Raw genomic sequence first — 26869 nt, 5'->3', positions numbered from 1 at the left:
TTGCAGCAGTTCAAGAATAAGGCCCACCATTATCTCACATTCTAAAAAATAATGGCCAATAAATGCTGCTCTTGCTATGTGATGCCCTTATCCCAAGAATGGTTTAAAAAGAAGTAATATATGAGCTGAGAGGTCAGCTGAGATTTTATCCCGGAGAAAGTGAAGGTTCCCTGGATCTGCTGTCAGTTGAAGAGTTGAAATAAAGATCTTGACTGTAAATGGTATTTTGATCAAAAACAAAAATACCTGGAAAAACTCAGCAGGTCTGACAGCATCTGCGGAGAGGAACACAGTTAACGTTTCGAGTCCGTATGACTCTTCAACAGAGTTCTCCGCAGATGCTGTCAGACCTGCTGAGTTTTTCCAGGTATTTTTGTTTTTGTTTTGGATTTCCAGCATCCGCAGTTTTTTGCTTTTATAATGGTATTTTGATGATGGATTCTCCCATTGCTTTGACAGATGAGTGTCCAGCAAGTAAAATAAAGACCAGTTTACAGTCTAGGTTGAGGTTGTCTCATGTGTGACATTAAGCCAAGTCTAGATTTGAATAATAGTTTGCAAACACTACATATGAAGTCAACATTGGAGGCACTGGCCTTGTGCTGAGCTCACTTGTCCTGAAGGCACTTGACTCTGTTCTCCTCAAATATAGAAATAGTACTTCAATATTTTTAATTCAATTCATCATGTGTCAAGAAAATCTCAAAACTCATAACCTGATGGATGAATTAATTTAAGAACTAAATCTTCAAAGTGGTGTTCAGCGTCCAATTTAGTGACATGATTTAAACCATATCCAGGGTACTTTTTTTTAATGCATGCCATTTGCAGCCCATTTCATGCTGGTCTCCAACCTCACCAGGTTCTGGTATCGTAACTTTGCATTTCATTATAAAAACATAAGGACCCAAGTTGCTGTAACAGTCTGCAGTGCCTGGGCTTTAAAAGCCGATGAGGCGTGAAGGAGGGGGTGGGAGGATGGTAGGGTGTTGTGGGGGAGTGGTTGGGGATGGGAAAGAAGAGAAATTAGCTTGCCTTTTCACATGTCATCTGCTGCCTTTGACTGGAAACTCTGTCAAATGAGCACATTATTGGGCTCAGTGTTCATGCTGTCCACAATCAAACAGCCTGCAAACAATCAGAGTCTAGACTCAGACATGGAGCATGGCCACTTGGATGGTAGCTGCTGGCACCTGTGGAACTGCACCTCAGCAAGAGCCAGCACTTTCAAAGGAGAAGTTGATGGGGGGGTTGGTGGAAAAACTATTTCAGTAAATAAGATCTTGGGTTCAATTTGTAAACTAACTGTTCAAAAAGAAATAACATTTCAGAAGAATCTTCCTGGCTCTTGTTGAGTAATCGTGAGGAAATACATTGTTGCACTACAAGATCTATGAGAGGGATAAAGTGCTTCATGCAATATGTGCAATGGAACAGCTGACTCAGAGAATACAAACTGGCCACACCCACTTTGAAAATGATTCAGAATTAAAAACATGATTTATCCAAACAAGCTACATTTGACTTTCAGGATGGAAACATTTGCTCTGATTCTGTGATTAGCTAATGTATAAAAATACACATGAGGTCATTCAAATTTATAAGTGTTGGACTTCCTCTTACATGATTGCTAAAGTAATGTTTAAAAAGTAATGTTAGCTGTGAAAATCTAAAAACAAATATAAGTTCGCATAACCAACAGCTCAGTTCAAGCATTGAAATGCCTTCTCAATTAAAACAAACTGCTCTCTTTTGATATCAGACTTAAAAATCTGGTTTGCCGTTATATAATTCAAAGTTTTTGTCTTCATAATGACACAGATTGAGCTGAGCAATTGAGGTGTGAAATTGCCTGAAGTGCTCTTAGACAAATGGTGTCAGATGATCTCAGGAGGTTGCATTTCCTTCACTGGTGAGATAGTACAATATGATTTAAGGTGATTAAAGGCGTTAGAAGGATTAGAGGGAACATGATCAAAAACCACTTCACCCAGAGGCTGGTGGGTGTTTGGAATTCACTGCCTGCTTTGGTGTTGGAGAGAGAAACCCTCAACTCATTTAAAAGGCACCTGGATCTGCATCTGAACTGACGTTGTTGAGGGCACCTCCATGTTGAAGCATCATCTCTGTTAGTTAACTTCTAAGACAGACTGTCGCTCCGCAGATGGAAGGCCACCGATTGTCCCTGTAACTTCGAGATCCCACTCACCACCCTTAAGACAGAGAACCCGTCTCCATGGACAGGATTCTGCCCTTGGCGTGCAGGATCGATGTGGGCAGTTGGTAAGCCGACCGCCCCTTGCGATCCACAGCGCACCGCGATTTCACACTGGCGGGCCATTGAAGGCCCACCCAGCGTGATACACAAGTGGCAGCGCTGAGCGCTTCCTGTGCGGGCAGGGGGAGGAATGCGAGCCGGCCTAGTGTGCGCTTCAGCGCATGCGCGCGAAAGATCGCTGAATAATCTCCCTGAGGCACAGAGCTGCTTCAGGGAGATGAAGAAAATATAAAAAACATTATCAAACATCAGAAAATTTTAATAAACCATGTCCCCTTATATGACTCTATCACATGGGCAGGCACATGTTTTTAATTAAAAATTAAAGTTTTCATTCCATTGGTATTTTGCTTTTTGAAACCTCACCCCGCCCGTGGATAAGGTTTCCAAAAAAATGCAAAGGCCACTTGGCCTTTTTGTCTACCCGTCAACTGTTAGGTTGAACGGGCAGTGAAAAATTCAGGACAATTGATAACTTAATGGCCTTAATAGGCCTTTCAATTGTTGGCGGGTGCACTGCCGGCTTCTGCACTAAAAAATCTGGTCCATGTCAGTTAAGGGGCTGCATCCATGAGAATTCCAATGGGTGGCAGTTTTTCCCTGGGGGGTGGGGTTCGAGTCGTGGAAACAGCTCTGAAACCTGCTTCCAGCCCCTCAGAAGAAAAATCCAGCTATACATTGAACAGTTAGTGAGGATGGAATACATTAACAACCCTTACCCTGATGCCAGGATCCGCAAGTGGAACTTAACATGGGCTCCAATTGCTCACAGCCATAAGCCCTGCAAGTCAGGATAAGGAAGAAACGCCGAAAAAAAAATCAGTAACCCTGAGCAATAGCAGTATGTCTATCTCACCCAACTCACCACCAGGCCGTGAAGCATTCAAGTATCTTAAATGAGAGCAAACAGCAAACGTTACCATTTATTATGGCTATAATAGGAAAGGAGATCAGTCTCACTCATTCTTAAACTTTCCAGGAAGAATACAGAACAAATCTAGCACAATGCAAAAGAAAATTAGAATTGAAAATCATGTGATGTGCTTCAAAATCTGCACTGTTTTATTTCCTGAAGATTTATCCCCCAATACAAGGCCACGTGGAATAAGGTCAAATTCAAGCCATATCATCACCCAGGTGATAGAGGAAAATGCAAGCTGTGTTAATGCTAAACTTTTGTTTTTAAACAAATTCCTCTCTCCAATATTTTCCTCTCCTCATCCAGCTTTGACTCGTGATGGGGATGGTCCCAAAGACACTGTCCATCTTTAGTATTTTCATGCTGTTTTAATGATCTGACTCTGATGCAACAATGACATTGTTTGTGACTGTAGGCTGAATTTTCGCTCCCAGTTCAGGTGCATAGATCCGGGAAAATTCCTGACTCCCCAAACCCAAATGGGGAAAAACTGCCCTGAATGTTCGGATGTTCGTTCCAATATGGGGGGGCTAGCGATGGATGCTAACTGGAGTCAGGCCCAGCACCCCTGGAAACAGTGTGGAGGCAGCCAGAAGGGCTCCTGAGTGCCAAGGTGGGTTGGTTGAAAGGCCAGCCTTGCTGGTCTGGGACTTTACCCCAGTTGTAATAAAAACAGTCAAACAAAAACAGAAGCCCTCACCCCTGACACCACCCCCCCACATCCCCACCCCCCCACACACACATTACCATGCCCCATCCATGCCACTTCAGGCAACCTTATGCCCCAACCCACCCCCTTGGCTCCTCAAGCCTTCCATGCCAACCTATGACCTCCAACTCATCCCCAAGGCCCTTTATAGCCTCTATGCCAACTTAGTGCTAACTCATACCATTTCTTGCACCCCCTACCCACCACTCTTTGACTCCACATGCTCCATGCCAATTCATCCAATATCCATCATGGACAGACCTCAGGAGCCATACTGAGATGAACTAAAATAAAGTTCTAAGTATCTATTACAGATTTCACTGTATGTAAAAAACACACTCATCGATAAAAGCCCATTCATTACATTTAAATATCTTCAAGTACCTAAACCCTTTATAGAGACAAACATTTGTATTCAGAGACTCACATCAAGGACAGCTAATTCCTTTGGAGCTTGGAGTTGTCAATCAAACTGTGAACCTACAGGTCTCCCACTGTAATAAATGACAGGTTGTAGAAGCAGTCAAGCAGCACTAATGCCACAATGATAACCCTCAGGGTCAGATCAACAAAAATCTATTGAAATTGCAAACGTTGATTTTTTTTCTCAAATGCAGGCCATTTTTTTCCCCAAAATTTAAAGAGCAGCTGTATTTGAATGATGTGACAGCTTGGCAGTTCTACAGACCGTATCCACTTTTTATGCACATTCATGTTTACTCTTAACATTCCCAAAAAGGTACCTGTACCTCTCCAAAAAGGTACCTCATCTCTCCAAATAACTTCAGCAGCTTTAGGCCTTTTCCTCAAATTCACAAGTTCTAAAAGTTGTGTTTCAGAAACTTCCATGATGAAAATTGCTTCTAATTGAAGGCATTTTTATATGTACCACTGCTTCCATGACCCAGGGATGTGTGAAATACATCCCTACTCACATTCTCCCCCCCAGCAGAAATGGTGGGTACTGGTTTCAGGGGCGGGACTTCCAAATTGGGGCTCCAGCACCATTCGGACTAATGCATGTAGCCCTTCTGTCTTTGCAAAAATCCTGGCCTGTGATTCATTTTCCCCTTCATTTCCCTCAATGTTTGAAAGAACAATTACACCACCTCATCCAAGGTCTCTCCTGTCTTGTCCAGCTCGATGTGCCTACTCTCCTTTGTTTCCATGCTTTCCTATCGAGTCACAGCCAGAGCATCTTTAGCAATGGCTTCTCTTCCCACTCTACGCACTTGCATTTGGAATCTCCAAGATTCTATTCCTTTCTCCTCTTTTACCTCACCTACATGCTATACTTCAGTGACTTCATCCAGGGGATAGAATTACTTTAGACAGCCAGGCCTACCTCTCCACTGCCTCTCTTAAGCCTCTGCATCAGAAAACTTCATGCTCAATATTCTGTCTCAGATGTTCTCATTCTGATAAACACTGAGAAAATTTAATATCCTTGTCACAAAGTTCATTCCCCTCATGGGCCACTGACTCAGTCTCCACCAGGCTTGTTGCAATCTTGGCCCCTTTTTCATGGCACAATTAACTTTCCAACTCCATCATATTCTCACATGGCAAAGAACACTTAGCCTGGTAACATAGCGCACAGCTGCCTCTAGCTCAGCCTCTTCCTAGACCAGACGGTGAAGCCATCCTCTCACCTTGAACCCTCCATAAGCTTCAACTCATTGAAAACTTTTCTGCTTGGTCCCCAACATGTGCCAAATCCTACTCACTATCACTCCTATCTTGGCTGACCTCCACTGTTGCCCGGTTCCCCATGCCTCCAATTTAAAATCCTTATCCTTGTGATTAAATTTATCTGTGGCATTGCCCTTTCCTCTATCCTTACAGAACCTTGGTGAGACTGTACCTGGAGTAATGTGTATAGTTTTGGTCTCCTTATCTACGGAAGGATGTACTTGCCATAGAGGGAGTGCAACGTAGGGTCACCAGATTAGTCCCAGAGATGATGAGATTGTTTCATGAGGAAGGCTTGAGGAATCTGAGCCTGTGTTCTCTAGGGTTTCAAAGAATGAAAGGTGATCTCATTGAAATTTACTGTTGAGTCTAGAACCACGGGACACAGTCTCAGAATATGGGGCAGGTCATTTAAAACTGAGTCGATGAGGAATTTCCTCACTTAGAGGCTGGTGAATCTTTAGAATTCTCTACCCCAGATGGCAGTGGAAGCTCAATCATTGAGCATATTCAAGATAGAAATCAATAGATTTCTGGATACCAATGACATCAAGGGATATGGAGATAGTGGGGAAAAATAACATAGAGGTAGATGATCAGCCATGGTCTAATTGAATGGTGCAGCAGATGGGCCAAATGGCCTACTCCTGTTCCTATGTTCCTATCACTAACACATCATCGAGTCATGCACCTTGAACTCCCCCAATTCTAAACTCCTATTGACAGACTCATAAAATCATAGCACGTTACAGCACAGAAAGAGGCCATTCACTCTGTCATGTCTGTGCTGACTCTTTGAAAAAGCTGTCTTATTTATTCCCATACCCCAAGTTTCATAGAATTAATTCTCTCTCCCTTCATACTACCAATGGTACCTAAGCCCAATGCTTTGGGATTTGCTCCCTAATCTCCTCTATTCAAGAGATATCATGTTTAACAAACTTACTGGCGTTCTTTGAGGAAGTAATATGTGCTGTGGATAAAGGGGAACCAGTGAATGTACTGTATTTAGATTTCCAGAAGGCATTTGATAAAGTGCCACATCAAAGGTTTCTGCAGAAAATAAAAGCTCCTGGTGTAGGGGGTAACATATTGGCATGTATAAAAGATTGTTTCCTATTAGCCAGCCAGAGAGTAGGCATAATTGGGTCCTTTTCAGGTTGGCAAGATGTAACAAGTGGTGTGCCACAGGGATCAGTGCTGGGGCCTCAACTGTTTACAATTTATATAAAAGACTTGGATGAAGGGATGGATGGGATGGTTGCCAAATATGCTGTTGACAAAAAGATAGGCAGGAAAGTAAGTTGTGAAGAGGACATAAGGAGGCTGCAAAAAGATATAGATAGTTTAAGTGAGTGGGCAAAGATCTGGCAAATGAAGTATGATGTGGGAAAATATGTAATCATTCATTTTGGCAGGTAGAATAAAAGAAAAGCATATTGTCTAAATGGTGAGAGATTGCAGAGCTTTGAGATGCTGAGGGATCTGGGTGTCTTGGTGCATGAATCACAAGTGGCAAGTACGCAGGTAGAGCAAGTAATTAAGAAAGCTAATAAAATGTTATCATTTATTGCAAGAGAAATTGAATACAAAAGTAGGGAGGTTATGCTTCAGTTATACAGAGCACTAGTGAGACCACATCTGGAGTACTATGTACAGTATTGGTCACCTTATTTAAGGAAGGATGTAAATGCACTGGGAGCAGTTCAGAGAAGGTTTACCAGACTAATACCTGGAATGGGTAGGTTTGTCTTATGAGTAAAGGTTGCACAGGTTAGGCTTGTATTCGTTGACGTTTAGAAGAGTAAGAAGCAATTTGATTGAAACATATAAGATCCTGAGGGGTCTTGACAGGGTGGATGTGGAGAGGATGTTTCCTCTTGTGGGAGAATCTAGAATTAGGGGTCACTATTTAAAAATAAGAGGTCGCCCATTTAAAATGGAGATGAGGTGAAATTTTTACTCTGAGGGTCGTGAGTCTTTGGAACTCTCTTCCTGAAAAGGTGATGGAAGCAGAGTCTTTGAATATGATTAAGGCAAAGGTGGATAGATTCTTGATAAGCAAGTGGGTGATGGGGCAGATGGGGTGCAGATTTGAATTTCCTATCAGATCAGCCATGATCTTATTAAATGCCGGAGCAAGCTTGAGGGGGTGAATGATCCACTCCTGCTCCTTGTTCGTATGTCCTTCAAACCCTCAATAAAACCAATCTCTATGATTAAGCTTTTGGTCACCCCTCCTAGTCTTTTCTTCTTTGACTCCATGTCCTTTTTTCCTATAGACCTCTATGAAACTCCCTGAGGTGTTTCCATACATTAATGGTGTTTTATAAATGCATGTTGTTGTTGGCACCTTGGTTGAGAGGCCATTGCAAGCCAGTAACGATAAGTATTGGCTTATTGTTCAACCAGGAGGGGACATCTCGCAGCCAAGCCAAATCCTTTTACACCTGATGCTTTCCTACAGGACTCACCAAGGAGTGATCAGCAGCGGGAACGTCTTCTGATATTTCCTTACCTAGCCCAGTGGTCCTAAGGCCAAATATGGAATCCATACTGCTGAGATAAGGTATCTTATTACAACTGGGATTTGAACCTAAAACTCAAATCTTGCTCTATACATCTCAGTTTTAGACTAGATGCCACAGTTGCCATCTGTGATTGGGCAGCTATCCATCCAATATTAAAGGCATTACTGAAGGAATTGCCATAGATTAAAAGAACATTTAAAATGTATCTGAACTCCAAAGAATGTTGTCATTTTATCTCCCTAAAAGAGTACACCATTGGAAACTATTTCATTTATGTTGTTTTTGGAATAACAAGAAAGCTGGCACATATGCGGAATAAAAATCTGTTTTAAGATGAAGAAGAGGGCAATTGAAAATCAAAACTGAGGACATAATGTAAATGCGCCTCTGTCGAGCCTGGATTATGATGGGGCAGCAGAGGTAAATAAACTTATTCATGAACAGTGGTCACTTTCCGAACTCCTCCTTTCCCATAGCTTCAAAACTGTGGAACCCCTTATACCCTGAGTCGTCCAGTCCTTCTACAATCTACAGCTGGGGTCTGTAAACTTTTTGCCTCTTGGGCCACTAAAGCTAAACATCATCACACTGCATGAACCTTACATAAAACAAATAGAATCTCAGAAACAACTGGCACTATAATCCAAAAGAGCAGTGTAACTTTGTTCAAAGTAAAACCACATTAAACACTGTGACTAAATACAAACTGAAGTAAAACAAGGACATTTGATAGGGGTATTGTGCACTGACTCAGGTCCCAGGCCTGACTTTCTCAGCATTAAAAGTGGCTCTCAGATCCAGATGCCTGACCTAATTCCTAACAAAGTTTAACAAATCACTTAAATACATTGGTACCAATATCAGAAGGAAACCTAATGGTGGAGAGTGCATCAATCTGGCCTATTAAAGTTCAAGTTCTCATCTGCTCTGAACACTACGTCATACTATTTAACTACCAACTAAAGAAAGTAAACATAATTAAAAGTGGAACGAAAAGGAAAATGAAAGGAAACAAAACTATCCTTACAGTGATTTTGTCGATTTTTTGTAATGGCACACTCAACAAGGCACTTGTAAGGGATTCAGCCAATGTGTTGTTTTAGCTTTATTCTGACTAACTTCTTGACCAGGGTTGTGATTTAGGGAGTGGCCTCTGGAATGGACTGCAAAGTTCTTCCTGACAGTTGAGTTCCAGATTTTATATGGCAGCTTGCAGCCATTTCCTGCATTCATAGTTTTAAATCTACCCCAAGTACTCTCAGCACAGTTATGAAATTCTTCAATGGTAAGAAACTGAAATTGTATGTTAAGTTTTGGATCCTCATTATCTGTGGTTAACTCTTCTTTTTGACTTAATTTGTTTTCATTCACTGTCCCTTCTACCTTCTCTGATAAATCATGGATTTACTATCTGTACCTACTTGAATGGTATAAGTTTAATTCCTTCCTTTCTAAATGTTACACCTTCTTTAGGCTTTTCAGGTTTCACAGAAGTAGTTATTGCATTGAAGTGTTGCATCTACATTTCTCAATTTCTGGTTGTTTTTTTTATATTTAGGATTTACTTCAGAGTCCAATTTATTAAAGAAAGAAATCCTTTAGTTATTTGTAAAAGAGGAACATTAAAGGGTATGGGAAGCAAATAGGAGAATGGAAACAGAAAGCAAACAGAAGACATTCTGACTTCCCAAAGCCTGTCCAACATCGACAAGGCCCAAGTCAGGAGTGTGATGGAATACTGTCCACTTGGCTGGATGAGTGCAGCTCCAACAACGCTCAAGAAGCTGGACACCGTCCAAGACAAAGCAGCCCGCTTGATTGGCACCACATCCACAAACCTTCACTTCCTCCATCACTGATACACAGTGGCAGCAGTGTATACCATCTACAAAATGCACTGCAGGAATTCACCAAAGCTCCTTAGACAGCACCTTCCAAATCCACAACCACTATCATCTAGAAGGACAAGGGCAGCAGATACATGGGAACACCACAGCCTGGAAGTTCCCCTCCAAGCCACTCACCACCCTGACTTGGAAATATATCGCCGTTCCTTCACTGTTGCTGGGTCAAAATCCTGGAACTCTCTTCCTAACAGCACTGTTGGGTGTACTTACATTACATGGACTGCAGTGGTTCAAGAAGGCAGTTCACCACCACCTTCTCAAGGGAAACTAGGGAAGGGCAATAAATGCTGGCCAGCCAGCGAAGCCCACATTCCATGAATGAATTTTTAAAAACTGATGGGTCAAGTAGGAGAAAACACTGGCAAAGACTTTCTGATGAAAAGTCACCTGAAATGTTGGACTGGACTTTTGTTTTGGTTTTGGCATCACAACGTTGGGTGAATTTCTAGGTCACGACTTTGCGTCAGGGTGATAAAATTTTTGTAGGGATGGCCAATTAGTCACTCACGGTCAATTAAGGACAGCATTTGGACTCCCAAGGCTGGAGGGCCAATAGGAAGTCCTCCTGACACATGAGCAGCCCCACTCGTCTGAAGTCTCAGATGTGAGGGCACCAAAAATGGAGGCGGCCTCCCAAAGAAAGTAAAGAACGTTCGATTGAAAAAGGCTACAGCTGCATGGCTGTCACTGCGAGGGGAAACCCCTCCAGTGAACAGCTGGTGGCAACAGCTGTGGCCTGACAGCCATGGCAGGTGGCGGGGGGAACTGTCCCTGGTAGGATGGAGTGGTGTCCGCCACCATCCCCCAGTCTGCTGCCAAGAGACTGCTGCCATCCGCTGATCCTGTTTCTGGTTCCGTGAGAAGCCCACAAGCTGTCAGACCCCTCTCCTCCCCGGAATGAAAATGCCCCAGGGGCAAGAACATGGCACATGACTCTCCGACGTTCCTGCCTCCATCCCCTCCTTCAACAGGGATTGACAATTCTACCCAGTACCCCTACTTCCCTCTCCACAGATGCTGCCTGACCAGCTAAGCATTTCAAACAGGTTTGTGTTTTTATTACTGGCAGAAATTTGATGGCCTGAATAACCAATTCTGTGCTGCAATAAACTGGAGTCTGCAAAGGAGGAAGTGATAGTACGAATAAATCACCAAATTCAAACAGGTTTGATTGCGCAACAGAAGAAATATAACTGACAAATGGAACTGTATGGACTGCTGGAGGACAAGCCAAGGGGCTGGATTCCCAGGGCTTACAAACTGTGGCCAATGGATCTTTGCAAATCTAAAAAGAAGCACTTTTTGATTTACCTCTTCCTCCTCCACATTTTCAACCTTGTCAGTGTGCTGTGATATGGCCCTTCACCCTTTCCTTGGGTTTCTTAACCTATAAATTGAGAGGTAATAGAAGGATGGAAGCTGGTTGTGGTGGGGTGGGGGGTGCTGGTGGCTGGTAGCAGGCATGTGAAAGGATGTCTGAATTTCCAAGAAGAAATAAACTAATGAGTGAAGTTAGTGTGCTAGCAGAGGGTTAAATTGAAATATTTCAAAAATATCATCCTATGATTGGAATTTAGTGTTTTATCTGATTGTCAAACAAAGGGATTTTATTACTGGAGGATGAATGATGTAACCTTTCAGGACATCCAATGGCAACATCAAGCATCATTACTTTTAAGTATGGCACAGCCAAATGCAGAAAAAGCTTTCTCTATTCAGTCTTAACCATGTACTTTAAACCAAACCTCACAAAAAACATTCCCTACTCTGTCAGTGTGCCAGTTCCAATTCTTATATTTCCTCTCTCTCTCTCTCTCTGAGCTTGAGTCAAATTGTGGGCAGTTTTGTGTGGCAGACATACAGCCATAAATAACTGTTCCGATACTGGTCAAACAGGGTTTAAGAGCTGGCAGAAAGAACGAATGCGAAAGTACGTCAAACTGTGATGTCAAAACACCAGCAAAGCCAAGGCCCCCCAGCAGGTCATCACTCAATGCTCTCATTTTGTGAAATATTGCTTCTCTAGGTCTACTGAAAATGAACAAGTTTTAGATTGCCAGGTTTCTTTTTCAAGCACGAAATATATCAAAGCACAAATCAATGCAACAGGTTCTGTTTTTCAGAAATAACGCAGTGTAGGCTATCACAGCCTTAGATTCTTTTAAGCACAGTGCTCTGTATTACAGCTGTCATTACACTTCAAAGAAATCACTGTATGTATGGCACTTTGAGGTGTTTCTGAGAGGCATGATTAGGCATCACATTAAGTTTACATTTCTTAAAAGTATCCCATGTTTCAAACTGTTCATGGATGCTATATAATGCGACAATGAACTAGAAAGGTGACTTTCTGTGATCTTAAACTTTTTAGTTGAAAGAATCAGTTACAGATGGAGACAATCAATTGCCAACAAGGTTGGAATCAGTATTCCGAGTGTGTTTAATACTGCAGATCGAATTTTAAATACCATTATAAGTTGTGTGGCACTTTATAATGAGAGGCCCAGGAGATTTTAAATTCCAGGTCTCAACTGGTCAGTCTCCCTCCCAAGGCCAGAAGGAATCCCTAGGTGGAGGTTGAAGACAGCAGGAACCCAGGTTAACGATGATAAGGGGGTGGAGAAGCCCGGGGCAAGGAAGTCCCAAGGTTTCCCTGTGGAGCCCAGAGGAGCACTCCTTCACCCCCTTGCCCACAAGGAAAAAGAGGATTGTTTTTAAAAACGGATTATTGTTCTGAGACTGAAGGCGCAGCCAGTTTCCCACACAGACCTCAGGTTAAAATTGCAGTCAGCTCCCAATGACATAATTGGATCGTGATGACGTTCCAGCAGGTGTCTTGCTCTGCTCTCCTCTCAATTGTGTCCTATCTGATTGGAGGTTGGTTTAAATTGTAGCCCCCGCAGGAGGGGAGGGGGGAGGGGGGGAAGGGGGGGAAGAATTATTGTCACTGTGGCCATTTTAAGTGCCCACTCACCCTCTTTCACTGGGCAGGCTGGGTTAAAATTGGACCACATACATGACTAACACTGAGCTGCAGTGGGGTTTCTAATCCTTTTGGGATGTGCTGAAGTAAAATGTAGAACAGACCTGTTTCCACCTTTACAGTTGGGTGGAAAACAAAAGCGTGAGATGTGCGGAACGGGCAGACGCACCACTGCTGTCCACTTTCAGCCCTGCAATTAAAATGAAAATTGACTCGGGGGGACAAAAAGTCCCCTGAAACCCATTACTGTTATTAAATGCTGACTCACAAAGGCGCTTTTGAGCTTCCCTCAATGGCTAAGCAGTAAGGAAGTGAACAATTGAGCCAAACAGATCAGTAACTCAGGATGAGTGAAGCGATGACAGTTAGGGGCCAATGGGGATGTAACAATTGGCTGTAGATCCTGAGTTAGGGAGAGGAAAATCAGCCAGATAACCAGTGATCCTCTCCTGACAGTATACTTGTGTGGAAATTGGGTGGGAACATGATTGAAACTCATGTGTCATATTCCTTGAGGTCAAATAATCGGCCAACATTCACCATCCGACTCAAGCATTGATAATAATTACTTACATAAGGTTCCAGAGGACAACCGATACCCTAGATGCATAACTCAACAATGAGTCAATGTCTTCAGGATGGGGGATAAAAAGCATTAATCCTCCACAAATCCAGCTATATATTCTATTCCGCTGGATCACAGAAAGTTTTCATACCTGGGCTGTTAAAAGTTTCCTATCTGATTGGAGGTTGGTGAACAAGAACATTGCGACATCAGTTAAAAGCTCAACGAGGCTTAAATAATATTAATAATGGCTCATTATCTTCATCTCCACAAAACTGCACAACGTCATGGAACTTCAAGATTATAGTTTCACCATAACCTGGAGAAATTCCAAACATGCCACCTCACGGAAGTAGTTATGGTGCAGAACAGTGGAAATTGTTCTGATGTTTAATGTTACGAGAAGACATTTGGCAAACATTTTTAGAAAGAAGTCACAGTTTGTACCTTTGCCATTTTTATCATCATTTAGTCAGCATGTGTTTATAAACTAGCAAATAATAAGTTGACCAAACCTGTAGCTTGATGTGCTTCTTTTCTCCCTCTCAAAGCTGCACATGCTAGATTATAACAAACGATGCTACACCACAAGAGTTTACTGTCACTGGCTCGATCTTGTAAGAAGCATTCTGAAGCAGATCGTGATCACATAGAAATTATATTATTTGGAGTAGGGCATGGGTTCCTGAGAACTGGGTGCGATAAAATGCCAGCCAATGACAAATTAATTAAAACCACATGCAGATGGGAGATAATGAGAAGGCAGACCTTACCAAAGCTGCTGTTATTTCTAAGTATAATTATCACACTCAAATCCTTAAACACATATTTCATCAAGAGCTCATCCCATGTATACCTGCTGTTAGAGTAAGGGCGTGAATATATTTAGTACAGCATGCAGTGTGTGGACAGACATGCAACTTTTTAAAAAATACTTAAGAGATTCTGATTATATGGAACAGAACAGCACAAGATATTGGTAACAGAGCAATTAACAGAAAATCCTTTTGAGAGGACCCCAATGTGGGTCTTACTGAATATTTACCAACCCGAGCAGCATGTTCACAATTGTTTGGATGTACTAAGAATGAGAATACTACTTCACTTCCAAGAGATGGAATATGAATATGCACTGTGGCAGGCTTGAAGGAAAAAAATTGGCAGATGTTTCTGGTCCATTATCTGTTTGCAAACAAGGTTTGAAACAGCTTCCAAGTCTAACTGGTGCCAAATTGGCTTTATTGCAACTTTAGTAATCAAACTAATCCGGACAGATTTGGACTTCAAAATATATGAGCATCTGCAGACAGTTTATTGTTGCGTATGCATCCTATTGGGCGCTGACAAGCATTTTTAAGTTATTCTGCTAGCATTCTTTCTGCACATTATATCATAAAGAACACCTGAGGACGGGGAACAGATACTTCTACCTTGCCGTTCATGTCCTCTTTTATAGTCTTTCATATTTGCTGATGGAGCTGACTATTGCTGAAGTAGGGTTATGCGCTGCCAGTTATCCTTCAGCAACTCTTCCAAGTGACCATTCTTTGTGTACCTGCCTTGGTTGAGAGTTTTAATGCGATATTTGAAATAGGGCACATTATAACCAAGCCCAATTCTGTCACCTAACGTTTGCTCACATGCACTTTCCAACCACAGTCACTGGAAAGCAACTAGTAGCTAGGAATCAGAGTTGATATTTTTTTTTTCACTATTCTGATTGCACTGAGGAAATCAATCAAGAGAACAGTCAAAGGTTTTCTTAAAGGATATGTCACATTTTTTGAGGGGGAAGCATCTAGATGGAGATACTGTAACAGAGAGAATATATAGATAGTATCTGATGAGAATGAGAATATGGTTTATCAGAAGAGGGAAAATGCCTTCAGTTCACAAGATGGACACAAGTTAGTTCGCACTGTTACACATGTATTATTATTTATGTATGATTTAGTGTCTTTCCTTCTTTCATAGTTTCATTTGTCAATATACATTACCGCATAGGTAACAAAAACAGAATTACCTGGAAAAACTCAGCAGGTCTGGCAGCATCGGCGGAGAAGAAAAGAGTTGACGTTTCGAGTCCTCATGACCCTTCGACAGAACTTGAGTTCGAGTCCAGGAAAGAGCTGAAATATAAGCTGGTATCTCAGTGCGTTGAAGAGTTACTATTCATGATGGCAGGAATCAGCTAGGATGCGTAACAGCAGAGAATGTTTTGGCACCATTTTACTCTTTGTATGGTTCTGAACAAATTTGCTTTACGCTCATTAAAACTCAAGCCATTGTTTAAATGTAAGGTAGGTGCATGTGGGCTAATGACTGTAAAATACTGGCAAGCATATGCAGTGGACTTGTACTATGTCTTTCATTAGAGCCAAACAGAAGATCCCCAAGTAACAATTGGGGCACCTGATAGCTGCAAATTTGTACAATTTAGTTGAAAAAAAACCCAGGCAGAACTATCTTCCCACATACCAAGCAGTCTTGCACTTGCTCTCGCTGTTGGAAAACACTGCTGGTAACCATGGAAACTCCCTTGCCATGCATGCCCCTAAGCAATCTGGAGTGCAAGCATATACAAATAAAAAATCACTTCAGCTACACAGCTGCCACATAAAAAGACTAGTACAACCTAAAGCAAACCTATCCAAGCACCATAAAACAGAACCAAACGAAGCACCATCATGAGAACTACCTCTCAGGATTCTGGGACACTATTGCAGCTGCCACGCATGACACAGCAATAACACAATTTCATTTTTAATTCAAAAGTCATACAAGCATATAACTATTATACTTCACTGTATATAATGTTCCTCAATATCTATCAATTCAATTTATATTCAGACTTCCATGTCCGACTTATAACTTTCAATGCTTCTGAGGCACACAATTTCCTTCTGTCCCTAAATATGCACTTTTTTTTTGCTGTTCAGAAATTGTGAAAAGAAGCCAAATTAGAGGAAGGCAAGATGCTAAAACATTGGAGATTATAAAATGGAGAGAAGATTTGTTGAAGTTATGAACTTCCACGTTCCTGTGATACTGGAGGAGATGGGTGATAAATTTGACAATATATTTGCACCACTTACATAAATTGGAAGAGTGCCAAACTTGAGATCCTGGTAATTAGTATTTTGGTTCTGTTCATTCCTGCCTATCAATGAAACTCTGATGGCATTTTTGGTCCCCAATTATAGATCCTTATATATGAAAGAAATCCATTCACTGACACCATTTCTTTCATTTTTGATGCAACATAGTAGTGAAGCACAGAAATGCTATGTTTTTTAATCAATTAACTACATGCCAGCATTGAGGCTTGAAGCATTACTCAGAGCGTCTTTACTGTATTACATTGGCAGCATTTAATAATCACCTAGAATCCAATCCCAATAACAACTTCCTTCTAGTTGAATAATCTTCAATCACACCTCTGCACAGATTTTAATCTAAGATAATGTCAACATACATTAATGTTTAATAATGGACTGAAAAACTTGCACATTTTTAAATGATAATTTTTGATGGGAAATTGTATGTTGTCCAAGACAAGAGAGATTAATGTGGAAAATGAAAAACACCATCTGAGCTGATGACACTGTCAAAACCTCTCAGATAAGGTGCATAATGAAAGATTCAGAAGATAAATCTTTTTTCTATTTCCCCCAATTTTTAAAAAGATAACAAACTATGCACCTTAGACATTAATAAGCTTACAGGACAGACATTTAATTAACAAATGAACCTCAATGTTGGTAAGTGTGAGATGGTATATTCTGGTAGAAAGAACAAGGAGGCAACATACTCCTTGGAAAATAAATGTCTAAATAGTGTCGAGGAATAGAGGCATCTGGGGGTACAGACACACAAATCACTTCAAGTAAGCAAACATTGCAGGTTAATAAGGTCACTTTAAAAAAAAGCAAAATGGATAAACTTCTTCACTTACAGAGTGGCTGGAATGGGCAACTTGCTATCACAAGCAGCAGTTGAAGCAACTAACAGAGAAGCAGATAAAAGAGTGCTAAAGCAAAACACATGAGGAAGAAAGGAACAAAAGGATATGTTGATTGGGCTAGTTAAAGAGATGGAAGAGGCTTATGTGGAGCATTAAAAGCAGCATGCACCTGTTGAGCTGAATGACATGTTCTTTGCCCCAGTGCCCCCTCATACCCTCATGCCTCCTCATATCCTCCAATGGGCCCCATATTCCCAAGATACCATACCCCCTCATATCCCCCATGCCCCCTCACACCCTCATGACTCCATGTCTACTCCATACCCCCTCATATCCCCCATGCCCCCTCACACCCTCATGACTCCATGTCTACTCCATGCCCCCTCATGTCCCATGGCCCCTATATCCCCCATGCCCACTCCATATCCCCAACCCCCTTCTCTGTTCTCCATATATCCTCCATAGCCAGTTACCTAGTATCCACTATGGACAGACCTCAGGAAATCCACATAATAGTAGCATACATAAAAAGTATGTTTATCTTTGTTATTAAAGATCTCTTCAAAAAATTCAACTAGAATCATCAGACATGAATTACCTTTATTTGACACTGAACCACATCGTGCTGTCTCTCTCTGATCAGTTCATATTTGCTAAAGTGCCCAGTAACTCTATCCTTAATGACAGATACTAGTAGCATCCCCAGACATAACCTTAATTTGTAACCTGTAGTTACCTGGTTTTTCTCTCCTACCCTTCCTAAATAATGGAAGTGACATTGGCAATTTTCCAACCTAATGGAACAATTCCCAAAAACTGAACTGGATCAGCCACATAAACACCGTGGCTACAGGGGCAGGTCAGAGTTTGGGAAGTCTGCAGTGAGTAACTCACCTCCTGACTCCCCAAAGCCTATCCACCATCTACAAGGCACAAGTCAGGAGTGTGTTGGAATACTCTCCACTTGCCTGGATGAGTGCAGCTCCAACAACACTCAAGAAGCTGAACGTCATGCAGGACAAAGCAGCCCACTTGATTGGCACCCCATCCACCACCTTAAACATTCATTCCCTCCATCACCAATGCACAGTAGCAGGGGTGTGTATCTTCTACAAGGTGCATTACAGTAACTCACCAAGGCTGCTTCAATAGCACCTTCCAAACCCACGACCCCTACCATCTAGAAGGACAAGTGCTGTAAGTGGATGGAAACACCACCACCTGCAAGTTCCCCTCCAAGTCACACACTAACCTGACTTTGAAATATGTCGCCGTTCCTTCACTGTCGCTGAGTCAAAATCCTGGAACTCCCTTCTTAACAGCACTGTGGCTGCACCTACACCACATTGATTGCAGCAGTTCAAGAAAGCAGCTCACTACCACATTCTCAAGGAAAATTAGGATTGGGCAATATATGCTAGCCCAGCCAGCGACGCCCACATCCCGTGAATGAATAAATAAAACAAAACTTGATAAAGTATAAGTAATAGAAAGTGTCACTTCAGTCCTTCATAGTAATATTATGTGAAACCAATCATTGACCATATACACAGCCTGAAAACCGCATTCACTCAGAACTGATAGTTATTTAAATTTGTCTGATCATGATCATTTTATGGAATGTATTTCTCAACCTCTCTGGTTCAAATTGGAAAATCCATCTTAAGTTGAACTGTCATGTAAGAATGCGTTATAGTTTCTGAAATCCACAATGTCTTGCGATAATTAAGTATTATTTTACCGTTAAATAAATTTATTTGGCAGTTAAAGCCTAAGTCACAGTCTGGTGAAGTGTTCATTCTGCCATGCACTAAAGTCAAGGAATGTCACACGAGGGCAATGACAAAACGAGCAAGTTATTTGGTCACAACGACATCTGACCAAGTGAGAGCAACACAGGGAGTTCATTGAAAAGAATGGTTCACTGCTCCTAGCCCCCTCAACCTCTTTCAAAAAATCTAAAATACCATAAAGAAAATCCACCAAGACACAAGATGATGAAATGCAAATACTAAAAGAAACATTAGCAGTCTAAGCAGTGAGGTTATAATTTGCACAATGCCCCACAAAGCTTCTAAGTAGCTAATCATGAAGGCAGATAATTGGATGATGGGGATTCCATTGTAATGATCACATGGCATGCGGGTCAGTATGGTTACTCTTTGAGCACTTGTTGCTTGAGAAAATTCCCAGCTGTGATGTTCTGGTCCATGTGAATTGCATCACTTTCAAACCAATGTCTTACACATGATTCTCACACCCAGATAATAACATCCAGCTAAAGAGTGAGTGGCCATTTCCTCAAGGTTTCTTTTGAACCTGCTGCCAGAAATTCTGCAAAAGTAGTGTTATTTGCCCGCAGGTTTTTCCTCTTTCCTTTCTGGAGGAAACACCTCACTCAATTGGCAATAGTTCTGGCAAAGACAAAAAAACTCATCAAATGCAGAATTATTTGGGGAAAGGAGGAGAGGTAAGAAGTCTTGCCTCTGCATTCTGTGGCACAGTATGTTAATGGACCAATATGTTTCTCCACCAGGTTACCAAGCCAAAATCATCAATAGCTGACTTGTACTATATTCTTATCTAGCGTTAATAAGGAGTCATGCAAGGTAGGAGCCAAGAGAGAATCAATTAAATGAGGAATGGGAAAGGCAAGATAAATCTTGAACAAAAGCAAAAATACCTGGAAAAACTCAGCAGGTCTGACAGCATCTGCGGAGAGGAACACAGTTAACGTTTCGAGTCCAAATGACTCTTCATCAGAACTAAGGAAAAATAGAAAAGAGGTGAAATATAAGCTGGTTTAAGGGGCGGAGTGGTGGGACAGGTAGAGCTAGATAGAGGGCCAGTGATAAATCTTGATGTTAGCGGTATTCAGTTGATTTTGTACCTACAATCACATTACTGCCTGTGTTGACATTCTTATAAGAATGCAAAAAGTTCATCAAACCAGTTTCTTCCACAAGCTGGTTCTGCACACAAACTATGAATAATTCCAGTCTATCCTGAATTTTACCAACCCACTAAATCTCCCAAGAAAGAGTTCTTCAAAGTTTCTACAACCAACCACTGCCCGTCCCCTAAATCCCCATTTCCAAGATTGAGAAATCACATGCAATTATACATTCTAGTCAGCCTTTGCTCAGGGGTAGCCATCTTGCCTCTGAGTCTGAAGGTAGTGGAACCATTCCAGAGGGTTGAGAACATAAGCAAGGCTGGCATTTCATCGTTAGTGCTGAGGGAGTGCTGCACCCTCGGAGGTGTTGCCTTTCAGATGAGACATAAAACCGAGGTCCCATTTGCCCTCTCAGGTGTATGTTAAGGATCCAACAGCACTATTCAAAGAAGAGCAGGAGATTTTGCCCAATGCCCTGGCCAACGTTTATCCCTTAGCCAACTCTCAAAGCTGATTTATAAATATTACACATTGTCAATTTTGATAATGTGCAGTCCCTGGTGTGAACCCAGCGCCTTCAGATTCCAAGGTAAGAGCGTTACACACCAAGCCAAGGCTGACCAGAATGTAAAATTACATACACATTCTCAATCTTGGAAGGCAATGGAAATTTTGAAGAATCCATCATTAAAATAGATAATTTATTTAATTGTTATTTTTGGGACCTTGCAGTGTACAAATTGGCTACCGTGTTTTCTACATCACAACATGTGACTGCACTAAATACTTCATTGTTATGAAGCGCTTTGCATCATCCTAAGGCCATGAAAGGTGCTAAATAAATTTAAGTTATTTTTCTTCTACATTATACATCCTGGGCCATGACATTTCTGGAGTCTTAGCAGCATTCACATATCATTCAATTTTCTCTCTCTGTAAAGAACCATATACTTAATTCTCAATCACACTTTCAACCAGGAATTCACAAATAATAAAAATAAGGAGAGAAAACAGTGAAAGCTGGAAATACTCAGCAGATCTGGCACCATCTGGGGAACGAGAAACAAAGTTAACCTTTCATCAGTTCTCCACAGGTAGTACCAGACCAGCTGAGTATTTCCAGTATTTTCTGTTTTTATTTCAGATTTCCAACATCCACAGTATTTTGCTTTAGGTATTCACCGAGATCTTTTTCAAAAGTGTGTTAGTCAACATAGCATTAACTGCTTCACCTAGGAGTCTTTGCTATGCTTTCATGTCTCTGAAAAAGAAAAATTTTTGTAATATAATTCTGTTTGAAGCATGTATATTTTACTTATGCCGTCTAGTTCTGTGAACAATGCCTAAATTAAATAACCTGCTAACGTCGACCATATTTATTCTCCCCTGAAAACATAAATAGTGTCTGCTAACAAATTTATTCTCTAATGAAAATACATTCATATTTGTGGTCTTTCTTCAGAACGCACAAGCTTGAGTCCTGGAATTATCCTTGTTGATCTCCAATGAACACTCTCTAATACATCAACGCAGGCATGCTTGTGCCTCAGTAAGTAAGATTCATCATTATTAGAGAAAAAAATGCCTGAAAGCAAACACATTAAACTGACACACACTGCAGCTGTAAATACCTTCTTGACATTTGGGAAAAAAACAACTTTTTAACAGCAGAATCATCTCCTGTTCACAATCTGTAACCGAGCCAATAGACGTCCTGTTGCTGGGGCCAGAAATTTTGTTCATCCCATGGGTACACAGGGAGAACAAAACTAACACTGAAACATCTAGACTGTAAATAAAGCTGCTGTACCTGCCATAGGCGCTTTCAAGGTTAATCAATTTTACCAATTACTAGGCTCTGTGTATCTAGGTTTTAATTTGTGCGCACTTATTTCTACAAAGCCAGCTTTTGATATTTTGAATTTAAGCATACTTTTATTGAGAAGAATTTATTATACCTTATCAATGAACCAGGTTAGAATTTGATAGAAAACAAACAGATGGGTAATGCAGATTGCTATTCAACAGAAAGGTTGAATTATGGTGATTGAACATCGAAATGATAAAATAATGCACAAACCTCTTGTTCATTACATTCAAAGAGAAGCCTAGGAACGGAAGACTGCAAATGTATTTGTTCTACTTTGCCAGCTCCTGAAGAAGCCACTGATATTGCTGTTGTGTTTTTCTTAAAGAGTATGCATTTCTGTTGTACCAGTCAACTCATAATCACAAATACACATTTAAACCATTTATGAATCATCAGGTGAAGGAGATCAAGTACCACCCAGCCATAGTCACCATTTTGCACATAAACCAAGTGAACAGATTTCAATTCCACCTCCCCACCAGCCATAGCCTGACCAGCTCTCACATTCACGCTTGTCATTCCAGCAAGAGGAAAAGGTGGGATCCGTGTGATTGGAAAAATAACAACAGCGACTTTTATTTATTTTAGCATTTTCAACAATGTAAAACATCCAAAGGCATTTCACTGAAGCGTTGTCAAATAAGATTTGACATAGCCTCACTATCTCCTTATGTGACTAACTGCTTACTCAGAGGCATATGTCTTAAGGAGCATCTTAAAGGAGGAAAGAGAGAGAGAGAGAGGTTTCGTGTGGCGGGGAGTTGGGGGGGGGGGGGGGGCGGGTGGGTGGAATCCTAGAGCTTAGGGCCTAGGTAGTTGAAGGCATGGTCACCAATAGAGAAGTAATTAAAATCAGGGATGCTCAAGCGGCCAGAATTGGAGGAGCTCAAATATCTCAGAGGATTGTAGGACTAGAGGAGATACAGTGATAGGGAAGGGGTGAGACCATGGATAGATTTGAAAACAAGGATAAGGGTTTTAAAATTGAGCAGCTGCTTCACCGGGAGCCAATGTAGATCAACAGGCCCAGGCAAACTAGACTTGGTGCAAGTTACGATATGGATGGAAGAGTTTTGAATCACCTCAAATTTTAGAGAGGGTAAAATGTGGGAGGGCTGAAGAGTCAAGGCTAGCAATAACAAAAGCATGGCTGAGGGCTTCAGCAGCAGATGAGCAGAAGAGTGGAGTCAGGCAACGTTATGGAGGTTGAAATAGACAGTCTTAGATGTCTCAGCTTTTTAATCTAGTGAGGAGCTAAGTATTGCAAACTAAAGTTGAATCCCAACCTGTGATGTGATAGCTGACCTCAGACTGGATAATGAGGACACTACAACTGGCCTTAGCATCCTCAGTCAGGGAAGGATGAAAGAGTCAGTTTCAACTCCTGATCACTACTTACCATCCTCTTCCGTGTTTGTGGAGGTCAGGGTCAGAGTTTGGGCTCTGGTTAAACTCGGATGCTCCCACCCTTGTGGTTTGTAACACCTGTTGAGAATCATCATCCAGGCTTACACATGAAGAATGACCACTTAGACAAAAGGGGTACGATATCTACTAAAGCCTTAGAACCTAATGCATCAACGTCTTCATGAGCAGAGAGACAGGAGAGAAAAAATTCTATCAGACTTCTCATATATTATCCGACTAAGGCCAAGCTCTTAAAAATTACAAACAGATTTCTTCCCAAGAAAACAGATAAATGTATTCGGAAAGAAAGATTCTCAGAATGATGTTCACTTGGTTCTTAAAAAGTATCTGTTAAAGTGGTCAGATCCGTGGTAGATTCAAAAGGATTTGACTAATCACTAAAACGGATTCCTGCTTTAGACATGAGAATGGGCCCAGCCTCTCCCAACTCCCAATTCCCACTCTTTGAATTATCGTCAGCAGGTAGGCCCATTCCATCCTCACTTTGCTCGCTTGATCAAAACAGAAACCATAAAGAGGTTCTGCTTCCAATTCTAAGCAATAAGACATCATTTCCCTTAGGCTTATTCAGAGTGGTTTAAAAATAAAATGTCTTATTGCCAAATAGCTGCCTGAAGCACTTCCCTTTTTGTAGAAGTGACCTCACTGTCCATCTGGACAGTGCTTGATGATACATAATCATACCTTTCTGAGTAATTGTCTTAATAAAATGTTCTCAGCATTGATGCAATTTTATAAAAACAAAATAATCCAACGGATTGTTCCCAGCAAAGCAGAGATGGGGAATCCTCGGAGTGTAGTTATATTGTTAGTTTTACAACTGTCTGAAACAATTGTACCAATGAAAAGCAAGCCTCTGCGTAACCAAGGGGTTTGGTCCTGATCTGGTGTGAGACCACCTTGGGGGGCATAATTCCCATGAAGTGTCAAATCAAAATTAAAAGGGATATGTTTGATTTCTTGGCAACTTTATAAACTGCAGTAGAGAATTTCCACTGCCCTGTCCCCACCCCACCACATCCGCACCCACCCCCAACCACCCCCTCACACCCCACCTATGTTTTGGGAGTGCGAAAGCTGCAGCCTGCCAGATATGAGCAGAGTTCTGCGTATGGGTGTAAATGCAGACAGCCATGGATCTTTCTTGACACACCCAAATGATTGATACAATTGAGCAGTCCACAATAAAGATTGGGTGTTGTCAGTTTGGCGATATAATCCAGAGTTATTGGTCGCAGACTGTCAGCGGATTTATCCTCAGCCCCTGTAATTGTAACCAAAGCCCCTCGTGCAAGGAGGAAGGTTATTTTACGGTTGTTTGGCTTTACAGAACTTGAGCATTGCTGAAAAAAAGAGACATGTCTAAGCTTAGACGTCTCTTTTTTTCAGCAATACTTTATTTTAAAGCTTATTTTAGCTAAATACCTGCGGAGCTAAATTGGATAGCCCCCAAATACGAGGGGAGGTGGCGGCATAGTGATAATGTCACTGGATCAGTAATCCAACTATTAATTCTACAGCAGCTGGTGAAATTTTAATTCAATTTCAATTAATAAATCTGGGATTAAAAGCTACTCTCAGTGATGGTGACCATGAAACCATTTGTAAAACTCATCTGGCACACTAATGTCACTTAGAGAGGGACCTTACCTGCCGTCCTTACCTGGTCTGGCCCAAATGTGACTCCAGAGCCACAGCAGCGTGGTTGGCTCTTGAATACCCTCTGAAGTGACCTACTAAGCCACTTGGTTTAATAAACCACTACAAAATCCAAAAGATTTGGAACCAGCAATAGTACTGAAGATTTGTGCTCCAGAACTAGCCGTGCCCCCAGCCAAGCTGTTCCAATACAACTATAATACTGGCATCTATCTGGCAATGTGGAAAATTGCCCAGGTATGCTCTGTCCACAAAAAGCAGGACAAATCCAACCGGGACAATTACTGCCCCCATCTGTCAACTTTCTATCATCAGCAAAGTGATAGAAGGTGTCATTGACAATGCTATCAAGTGGCATTCACACAGCAATAACCTGCTCACTGACACTCAGTTTGGGTTCCCCTATAGCGACTTAGCTTCTGACCTCATTACAGCCTTGGTCCAAACATGAACAAAAGAGCTGAGCTCAAGAGGTGGTGTGAGAGTAACAGCCCTTGACATCAAGGCAGCATTTGGCCAAGTGTGGCATTAAGGAGCCCTAGCAACACTGAAGTGAATGGCAATCAGAGGGAAAACTCTCTGCTGGTTGGAATCATACCTAGCACAAAGGAAGATGGTTTTGGTTATTGGAGGTCAATTTTCTCAGTCCCAGGACATTATTACACAAGTTCCTTAGGATAACGCTCCAGGCCCAACCATCTTCAACTACTTCATCAATGAGCTTTCTCCATCATTAGGTCAGAAAAATGGATGTTCACTGATGTTTGCACAGTGTTCAGCACCATTGCTCAGATACTGAAGCAGTCCGTGTCCATACGCAGCAAGACCTGGACAACGGGCACAGACTAATAAGTGCCAAGTAACATTTGCATGCAGAAATGCCAGACAATGACCATCTCCAGCCAGGGAGAATCTAACCATCTCCCCTTGACATTCAATGGCATTATCATCCTTGAATCCCCCACTATCAACATCCTGGGAATTATCACTGACCAGAAGCGGAATTGGACCAGCCAATTGTGACTACAAGAACAGGTCAGAGACTGGGAATTCTGGAGTGAGTAACTCACGTCCTGACTCCCCAAAGCCTGACCATCATCTACAAGGCACAAGTCAGGAGTGTGATGGAATATTCTCCACTTGCCTGGATGAGTGCAGCTCCAACAAAACTCGAGAAACTGGACACCTCCAGGACAAAGCAGGTCGCTAAGCTGGCACCCCATCCACCACCTTCAACATTCATTCCCTCCACCACTAATGCACAGTAGCAGCAGTATGTACCATCTACAAGATGCACTGCAGAAAATCACCAAGGCTCCTTCAACAGCACCTTCTAAATCCACAATCTCTACCACCTAGGTGGACAAGGGCAGCACATAGATGGGAACACCACTACCTGGAAGTTCCCCTCCAAGCCACTCACCATCCTGAATTGGAAATATAACGCCGTTCCTTCACTGTTGCTGGG

General features: G+C 41.7%; 1 protein-coding gene across 4 annotated transcripts in view; it reads right to left on the bottom strand.

The window, feature by feature from the left end:
- Window positions 1-26869, bottom strand: part of gas7b (growth arrest-specific 7b) — a 425852-nt gene that overhangs the window by 289221 nt on the left and 109762 nt on the right. Inside the window, exon 1 of one of the 4 annotated variants that reach the window (XM_041216597.1) lies at window positions 14100-14118. The exons of the other annotated variants lie outside the window; for them this stretch is intronic. The gene's annotated coding sequence lies outside the window, so the exon portion shown is untranslated. Of the gene's footprint in view, window positions 1-14099; window positions 14119-26869 lie in introns of those variants that run through there. 4 annotated transcript variants of the gene reach the window in all.

The sequence above is a fragment of the Carcharodon carcharias genome, chromosome 22 (assembly GCF_017639515.1).
Source record: "Carcharodon carcharias isolate sCarCar2 chromosome 22, sCarCar2.pri, whole genome shotgun sequence".
NCBI lineage: Eukaryota > Metazoa > Chordata > Chondrichthyes > Lamniformes > Lamnidae > Carcharodon > Carcharodon carcharias.
The sequence above is the reverse complement of the archived record's forward strand: the minus strand, read 5'-3'. Positions and strand labels throughout refer to the sequence as shown.